The sequence below is a fragment of the Triticum dicoccoides genome, chromosome 7B (assembly GCF_002162155.2).
Source record: "Triticum dicoccoides isolate Atlit2015 ecotype Zavitan chromosome 7B, WEW_v2.0, whole genome shotgun sequence".
In the NCBI taxonomy this organism is placed as follows: domain Eukaryota; kingdom Viridiplantae; phylum Streptophyta; class Magnoliopsida; order Poales; family Poaceae; genus Triticum; species Triticum dicoccoides.
The window spans coordinates 762,278,008-762,288,537 of NC_041393.1; positions in this window are offsets into that span (position 1 = coordinate 762,278,008).

Sequence of the window (10,530 nt, forward strand, 5' to 3'; positions counted from 1 at the left end):
ATTTCACCCAGAACGATTCCGATGTCCAAATATAGGCTTCCAATATATCGATCTTTATGTCTCGACCATTTCGAGACTCCTCGTTATGTCCGTGATCACATCCGGGACTCCGAACAAACTTTGGTACATCAAAACTTATAAACTCATAATAAAACTGTCATCGTAACGTTAAGTGTGCGGACCCTACGGGTTCGAGAACTATGTAGACATGACCTAGAACTATTCTCGGTCAATAACCAATAGCGGAACCTGGATGCCCATATTGGTTCCTACATATTCTACGAAGATCTTTATCGGTCAAACCGCATAACAACATACGTTGTTCCCTTTGTCATCGGTATGTTACTTGCCCGAGATTTGATCGTCGGAATCCAATACCTAGTTCAATCTCGTTACCGGCAAGTCTCTTTACTCGTTCCGTAATGCATCATCCCATAACCAACTCATTTGGTCACATTGCTTGCAAGGCTTATAATGATGTGCATTACCGAGAGGGCCCAGAGATACCTCTCCGACAATTGGAGTGACAAAACCTAATCTCGAAATACGCCAACTCAACATGTACCTTTGGAGACACTTGTAGTACTCCTTTATAATCACCCAGTTATGTTGTGACGTTTGGTAGTACCCAAAGTGTTCCTCCGATAAACGGGAGTTACATAATTCTCATAGTTACAGGAACATGTATAAGTCATGAAGAAAGCAATAGCAATATACTAAACGATCAAGTGCTAGGCTAACGGAATGGGTCATGTCAATCACATCATTCTCCTAATGATATGATCCCATTAATCAAATGACAACACATGTCTATGGTTAGGAAACATAACCATCTTTGATTAATGAGCTAGTCAAGTAGAGGCATACTAGTGACTATATGTTTGTCTATGTATTCACACATGTATCATGTTTCCGATTAATACAATTCTAGCATGAATAATAAACATTTATCATGAAATAAGGAAATAAATAATAACTTTATTATTGCCTCTAGGGCATATTTCCTTCAGTCTCCCACTTGCACTAGAGTCAATAATCTAGTTCACATTGCTATGTGATTTAACACCAATATTCACATCTGCATGTGATTAATAACCATAGTTCACATCATCATGTGATCAACACCCAAAGGGTTTACTATGGTATGATCATGTTTTGCTCATGAGAGAAGCTTAGTCAACGGGTCTGTCACATTCAGAGCCGTATGTATTTTGCAAATATTCTATGTCCACAATGCTCTGCACGGAGCTACTCTATCTAATTGCTCCCACTTTCAATATGTATCCAGATTCAGACTTAGAGTCATCTGGATCAGTGTAAAAGTTTGCACCGATGTAACTTTTACAACGAACTCTTTTATCACCTCCATAATCGAGAAACATCTCCTTAGTCCTCACTAAGGATATTCTTGACCGCTGTCTAGTGATCTACTATTATATCAAAATTGTATTCCGTTTGCCAAACTCAGAGCAAGGTATACAATATGTCTGGTTCACAGCATAGCATACTTTATAGAACCTATGATTGAGGCATAGGGAATGACTTTTCATTCTCTTTCTATTTTCTGCCATGGTCGGGTCTTGAGTCTTACTCAACTTCACACCTTGCAACACAGGCAAGAACTCCTTCATTGAATGTTCCATTTTGAACTATTTCAAAAATTTATCAAGGCATGTATTCATTGAAAAATCTTATCAAGCGTCTTGATCTATCTACATAGATCTTGATGCTCAATGTGTAAGCAGCTTCACCGAGGTCTTTCATTGAAAAACTTTTATTCAAGTATCCCTTTATGCTATCCAGAAATTCTATATCATTTCCAATTAATAATATGTCATCTACATATAATATCAGAAATGCTACAGAGCTCCCACTCACTTTCTTGTAAATACAGGCTTCTCCAAAAGTCTGTATAAAACCATATGCTTTGATCACACTATCAAAGCGTTTATTCCAACTCCGAGATGCTTGCACCAGTCCATAAACGCTGGAGCTTGCACACTTTGTTAGCACCTTTTGGATCAACAAACCTTCTGGCTGCATCATATACAACTCTTCTTCCAGAAATCCATTCAAGAATGCAGTTTTTACATCCATTTGCCAAATTTCATAATCATGAAATACATCAATAGCTAACATGATTCGGACAGACTTAAGCATCGCTACGGGTGAGAAAGTCTCATCGTAGTCAACTACTTGAACTTGTCGAAAACTTTTCGCAACAAGTCGAGCTTTATAGATAGTTACATTACCATCAGCGTCAGTCTTCTTCTTAAAGATCCATTTATTCTCAATTGCTTGCCGATCATCGGGCAAGTCAACCAAAGTCCATACTTTGTTTTCATACATGGATCCCATCTCAGATTTCATGGCCTCTAGCCATTTTGCGGAATCTGGGCTCATCATCGCTTCCTCATAGTTTGTAGGTTCATCATGGTCAAGCAACATGACTTCCAGAATTGGATTACTGTACCACTCTGGTGCGGACCGTACTCTGGAAGACCTACGAGGTTCTGTAGTAACTTGATCTGAAGTTTCATGATCATCATCATTAGCTTCCTCACTAATTGGTGTAGGAATCACTGGAACTGATTTCAGTGATGAACTATTTTCCAATTCGGGAGAAGGTACAGTTACCTCATCAAGTTCTACTTTCCTCCCACTCACTTCTTTCGAGAGAAACTCCTTCTCTAGAAAGGATCCGATTTTAGCAACGTAAATCTTGCCCTCAGATCTGTGATAGAAGGTGTACCCAATAGTCTCTTTTGGGTATCCTATGAAGACACATTTCTCCGATTTGGGTTCGAGCTTATTTGGTTGAAGTTTCTTCACATAAGCATCGCAGCCCCAAACTTTAAGAAACGACAACTTTGGTTTCTTGCCAAACCACAGTTCATAAGGCGTCGTCTCAACGGATTTTGATGGTGCCCTATTTAACGTGAATGCGGCCGTCTCTAAAGCATAACCCCAAAACGATAGCGGTAAATCAGTAAGAGACATCATAGATCGCACCATATCTAGTAAAGTACAATTACGATGTTCGGACACATCATTTCGTTGTGGTGTTCCGGGTGGCGTGAGTTGCGAAACTATTCCGCATTGTTTCAAGTGTAGACCAAACTCGTAACTCAAATATTTGTCTCTGCGATCAAATCACAGAAACTTTATTTTCTTGTTACGATGATTCTCCGCTTCACTCTGAAATTCTTTGAACTTTTCAAATGTTTCAGACTTGTGCTTCATTAAGTAGATATACCCATATCTGCTCAAATCATCTGTCAAAGGTCAGAAAATAACGATACTTGCCACGAGCATCAACACTCATTGGATATCATACATCAGTATGTATTATTTCCAACAAATCTGTTGCTCGCTCCATTGTTCCGGAGAACGGAGTCTTAGTCATCTTACCCATGAGGCATGGTTCGCAAGCATCAAGTGATTCCAAAAGCCCATCAGCATGGAGTTTCTTCATGCGCTTTACACCAATATGACCTAAACGGCAGTGCCACAAATAAGTTGCACTATCATTATTAACTTTACATATTTTGGCTTCAATATTATGAATATGTGTATCACATGATCGAGATCCAACAAACCATTTTCATTGGGTGTATGACCATAGAAGGTTTTATTCATGTAAACAGAACAACAATTATTCTTTGATTTTAAATGAATAACCGTATTGCAATAAACATGATCAAATCATATTCAAGCTCAACGCAAACGCCAAATAACATTTATTTAGGTTTACCACTAATCCCGAAAGTATAGGGAGTGTGTGATGATGATCATATCAATCTTGGAACCACTTCCAATACTCATCGTCACTTTCCCTTCAACTAGTCTCTGTTTATATAACTCCTGTTTCGAGTTACTAATCTTAGCAACTGAACAAGTATCAAATACTCAGGGGCTACTATAAACAATAGTAAGGCACACATCAATAACCTGTATATCAAATATATACCCTTGTTCACTTCGCCATCCTTCTTATCCACCAAATATTCAGGGCATTTCCGCTTCCAATGACCATTTCCTTTGTAGTGTAAGCACTCAGTTTCAGGCTTTGGTCCAGCTATGGGCTTCTTCACGGGAGTGACAACTTGCTTGTCATTCTACTTGAAGTTCCCTTTCTATCCCTTTGCCCTTTTCTTGAAACTAGTGGTCTTGTCAATCATCAACACTTGATGCTCTTTCTTGATTTCTACCTTCGTCGATTTCAACATCACGAAGAGCTCGGGAATCGTTTTTGTCATCCCTTGCATACTATAGTTCATCACAAAGTTCTACTAACTAGGTGATGGTGAGTAGAGAATTCTGTCAATCACTATCTTATCTGGAAGATTAACTCCCACTTGATTCAAGCGATTGTAGTACCCAGACAATCTGAGCACATGCTCACTAGTTGAGCGATTCTCCTCCATCTTTTAGCCATAGAACTTGTTGGAGACTTCATATCTCTCAACTCAGGTATTTGCTTGAAATATTAACTTCAACTCCTGGAACATCTCATATGGTCCATGACGTTCAAAACATCTTTGAAGTCCCGATTCTAAGCCGTTAAGCATGGTGCACAAAACTATCAAGTAGTCATCATATTGAGCTAGCCAAACGTTCATAACGTCTGCATTTACTCCTGCAATAGGTCTGTCACCTAGCGGTGCATCAAGGACATAATTCTTCTGTGCAGCAATGAGGATAAACCTCAGATCACGGATCCAATCCGCATCATTGCTACTAACATCTTTCAACACAATTTTCTCTAGGAACATATCAAAATAAACATATGAAAGCAACAACGCAAGCTATTGATCTACAACATAATTTGCAAAATACTACCAGGACTAAGTTCATGATAAATTAAAGTTCAATTAATCATATTACTTAAGAACTCCCACTTAGACAGACATCTCTCTAGTCATCTAAGTGATCACGTGATCCAAATCAACTAAACCATGTCCGATCATCACGTGAGATGGAGTAGTTTCAATGGTGAACATCACTATGTTTATCATATCTACTATATGATTCACGTTCGACCTTTCGGTCTCCGTGTTCCGAGGCCATATTTGTATATGCTAGGCTCGTCAAGTATGACCTGAGTATTCCGTGTGTGCAACTGTTTTGCACCCGTTGTATTTGAACGTAGAGCCTATCACACCTGATCATCATGTGGTGTCTCAGCACGAAGAACTTTCGCAACGGTGCATACTCAGGGAGAACACTTCTTGATAATTAGTGAGAGATCATCTTATAATGCTACCGTCAAACAAAACAGAATAAGATGTATAACAGATAAACATCATATGCAATCAAAATATGGGACATGATATGGCCATGATCATCTTGCGCCTTTGATCTCCATCTCCAAAGTACTGTCATGATCTCTATCGTTACCGGCACGACACCATGATCTTCATCATCTTGATCTATATCAATGTGTCGTCACATGGTCGTCTCACCAACTATTGCTCTTGCAACTATTGCTATCGCATAGCGATAAAGTAAAGCAATTATTTGGCACTTGCATCTTATGCAACAAAGAGACAACCATAGGGCTTCTGCCAGTTGCCGATAACTTCAACAAAACATGATCATCTCATACAACAACTTATATCTCATCACGTCTTGACCATATCACATCACAACATGCCCTGCAAAAACAAGTTAGACGTCCTCTACTTTGTTGTTGCAAATTTTACGTGGCTGCTACGGGCTTAGCAAGAACCGTTCTTACCGACGCATCAAAACCACAACGATAGTTCGTCAAGTTAGTGTTGTTTTAACCTTCGCAAGGACCGGGCGTAGCCACACTCGATTCAGCTAAAGTGAGAGAGACAGACACCCGCCAGCCACCTTTAAGCACGAGTGCTCGCAACGGTGAAACCAGTCTCGCGTAAGCGTACGCGTAATGTCGGTCCGGGCCGCTTCATCTCACAATACCGCCAAACCAAAGTATGACATGCTGGTAAGCAGTATGACTTGTATCGGCCACAACTCACTTGTGTTCTACTCGTGCATATAACATCAACGCATAAAACCTAGGCTCGGATGCCACTGTTGGGGAACGTAGTAATTTCAAAAAAATTCCTACGTACACGCAAGATCATGGTGATGGCATAGCAATGAGAGGGGAGAGTGTTGTCCACGTACCCTCGTAGACCGTAAGCGGAAGCGTTATGACAACGCGGTTGATGTAGTCATACTCTTCACGATCCGACCGATCCAAGTACCGAACGTACGGCACCTCCGAGTTCAGCACACGTTCAGCTCGATGACGATCCCCGGGCTCCGATCCAGAAAAGCTTCGGGGATGAGTTCCATCAGCACGACGGCGTGGTGACGATGATGATGCTCTACCGGCGCAGGGCTTCACCTAAACTCCGCGATGATATGACCGAGGTGGAATATGGTGGAGGGGGGCACCACACACGGCTAAGGAACGATCCGTAGATCAACTTCTGTGTCTATGGGGTGGCCCCCACCCCCGTATATAAAGGAGGCAGGGGGAGGAGGCGGCCAGCCAAGGAGGGCGTGCCAAGGGGGGAGTCCTACTCCCACCGGGAGTAGGACTCCCTTCTTTCCTAGTTGGAATACGAGAACGGGGGAAAGAGGAGGAAGAGGGGAAGGAAAGGGGGGGGGGGCGCCGCCCCCCTTCCCTTGTCCTATTCGGACTAGGAAGGGGAGGGGCGCGCGACCCCCTCCTGCCTCCTTCCCTCTTCTCCCTCGAGGCCCATGTAGGCCCAATAACCCCCCAGGGGGTTCCGGTAACCTCCCGGTACTCTGGTAAAATGCCGATTTCACCCGGAACGATTCCGATGTCCAAATATAGGCTTCCAATATATCGATCTTTATGTCTCGACCATTTCAAGACTCCTCGTTATGTCCGTGATCACATCCGGGACTCCGAACAAACTTCGATACATCAAAACTTATAAACTCATAATAAAACTATCATCGTAACGTTAAGCGTGCGGACCCTATGGGTTCGAGAACTATGTAGGCATGACCTAGAACTATTCTCGGTCAATAACCAATAGCGGAACCTGGATGCCCATATTGGTTCCTACATATTCTACGAAGATCTTTATCGGTCAAACCGCATAACAACATACGTTGTTCCCTTTGTCATCGGTATGTTACTTGCTCGAGATTTGATCGTCGGAATCCAATACCTAGTTCAATCTCGTTACCGGCAAGTCTCTTTACTCGTTCCGTAATGCATCATCCTGTAACCAACTCATTTGGTCACATTGCTTGCAAGGCTTATAATGATGTGCATTACCGAGAGGGCCCAGAGATACCTCTCCGACAATCGGAGTGACAAAACCTAATCTCGAAATACGCCAACTCAACATGTACCTTCGGAGACACCTGTAGTACTCCTTTATAATCACCCAGTTACGTTGTGACATTTGGTAGTACCCAAAGTGTTCCTCCGGTAAACGGGAGTTGCATAATTATCATAGTTACAAGAACATGTATAAGTCATGAAGAAAGCAATAGCAATATACTAAATGATCAGGTGCTAGGCTAACGGAATGGGTCATGTCAATCACATCATTCTCCTAATGATATGATCCCATTAATCAAATGACAACACATGTCTATGGTTAGGAAACATAACCATCTTTGATTAATGAGCTAGTCAAGTAGAGGCATACTAGTGACTATATGTTTGTCTATGTATTCACACATGTATCATGTTTCCGGTTAATACAATTCTAGCATGAATAATAAACATTTATCATGAAATAAGGAAATAAATAATAACTTTATTATTGCCTCTAGGGCATATTTCCTTCAAATATCAAGGCGAAATATTCTTCGATCAGCGAAGATGACTACAAGGAGTTCAAGATCAAGTGCGAGAGCAGCGCAACCTCCGAATCAAGTCAGTGGGGGAAAGAAATGCGGGAGTTGAACTTAGGGGAACACAAACTCGGTCCCGGTGGTTACAGAGTGGCGGAGCCTATATGGGACAAGGAGGACGCGGAGTGTGCCGAGCAAGGCCTACCGCCCCGCTTCGAGAAATATAGCAGTGACAAGCAGACCAGGAACTTTGTCAGGGCCGGTACAAGGAGGACCCGATAACAAAGGAGCTTACCACGGATCCGAAGACCAGGGCGCTTGAGCTTGTTCTGGTAAGGAATACACCCCCGCATAATTAGCTCCATATGGTTGCACTCTAATTAATCCCCAATATTTCTAAATGGTTCATGTTCCTTCCGCAGGAAACTGAAAGCAGTAGCGCGGGGTCGTCTCAGAGCTCCCCTTTCGACACCCCTTTAAATAGGGCGTTGAACGTAATGAAAAACAAGGATAAGCTCAGTAAGCCAATGTCAGCTGGTCGTGTGGCCGGCAAAGGCTTGTCCACAAAATGGTCGTCATACTATGCCGCTGGTGGGCTGAAGGAGAAAAAGACCAGCTCAGAAAGCCAAACGCGCGAGGTTGAAGCACTCAAGGCACAAGTGGCGCGGATTCCGGAGCTTGTCCAAGAGCAAGTGGAACAACAACTGGGAACGAAGCTCAACGCCATGGTGCCTACGTTGATTCATGGGCTGACGACGTGGATTGCGGGCGGCCAACAGGGGCCTCCCCCGGTTTCCAGCTTCACGGCCAACAACTCGCACAGCGCGCAGGCGGCACCATTAGTGTCTCCGGCGGCGCCATTGGTGTCTCCGGTGGAGGCGGTATTCGTGTCTCCGGCGCCGGCACGGGCATTGGAGCTTAATGCACCCGGGTGTACGCCGGCCGGCACCTCGCTAGCAAGCGCCCCCTCCGTCAGTTGCACGCCCGCTGTTGGCGGTGCCTCGACATTAGCCGAGCTCGACGGCATCACGGTAACTAAGCCTCTCGGCCAATGACTTCATCTCCTTGCCTTTGACTGGGCATCCCTAACGCCCTACATGTTTTCGCAGGGCGCCGCCGACGTTCCTTGCACTCTTCTGCACTTCGTGGGCGGCGAGTTGGTCGATGTCGCCAAGGGCAGAATCGTTCAACCGGGCAACCCCATGTTCCACGGTAATCCGATGCCACCCACAGTGTATAGGGTTGAAGTGGTTCGGGTGCTGCCAGGCTGCGACGAGCTGTTACCTCCGATTTGACCCGCTGGGGCCGACGAAGAAGATGAGATGACCCTCAGCGCCTGCATAAACGGGCCCCTGCTTTGGCCGAAGAGCCAGATTCATTTGGGGGCGGGGGACACCACCCCACAGACAAGACCGCCAGTCGTGCCGGCGCCAAGCCATGGCAAGAACGCCGCAACGCTACCGGACCTGCCGGACATCCCTATGTCGGACATCCCTATGGCACAGGATCCGGACATCCCTATGGCACAGGATCCGGACGACGACGACAACGACGACGGTACATTTACCAAAGTTGATAAGTACTTTGCCGAACATGGGTACGCTGACAAGTTCTGCGGGCCTCTTTCTCAAGAACCCAACCAAGATGACCACGATCTAGCTGGTACGGCGGAGAAATCCAATTGCAACAGGCATCGTCTGGCATTCAGTTCTCAGGAGACGCCTCCAGCTCCCGCCTTCACCGAGCCTCAGATAGCTGAGGTGCAAAATATTATCAGCCCCAACACGCTCAAGAAGGCGGTCTGTGAACAGAACTCGGTCCCATTACAGGAGATCAAGAAGAAGGGACGGAAATGAAAGACTAACAAGGGCGCCGGTGCGAGCCAGCCGGCACCGAGTTTGATCCGTGCTCAGGACAGGCCACCTTCACCTAAGGATATTTCGAGGAGGGTGCATGTGGCGGGTAGGGGATGCTACCGCCAAATATGCTCAATGCTGCAACCGGTGCTATGCGGAGTCTGCATGATAGTGTTCTTTCTTTGGAGAAGCGGCGTCTCAGAGAGAATGATGTGGCATACCCGGTTTTCATGGCCAAGGTGCCAGAGGGCAAGGGCTTTGTGGATGGCGACATCGGGGGTACGATCGTCCTGGGGTTTGATGACATCTTTGCTATGTTTAACCTTCATCCGCTGCACTACACCTTCGTTCGGCTGTTTTCACTGAGTATGGAGATGCGGATCATTAGAGACAAGACCCCGGACATCGTGATAGTCGACCCCTTCTACATGCGTGCCAAGCACTTGAGCAGCGCTGGGGACCGCCAAGTTGCGAGTTCACACCTCGAAGGCATCATTCTGGCAAACCCAGATAAGGATAAATTCCTTGTGGCTTACTTTCTCGAGTAAGTCATCCCTTAACCGCCCCGTAACATATGATTTCTTAGATTTCGATCGTTCTTTTTTTTCTAACATTCCGTGTTCTGTGCAGTGACACACATTGCACACTCATCCTCTTAAGCCCGAAATATTCCATGGCCATGTATTTCGACCCGAACCGTAACTCCAAGATAGACTACACAAATGTCAAGAAAGTTCTTGATGATGTTCTCCCCGGCTACGCCAAATCTGGAGGCACCTTCACCAGGGCAGTTCGTAAGTACGGCAAGCACACCTTATCACACAATATGAAGTTCTGCTGCGTCAAGCAGCCGCCTGGC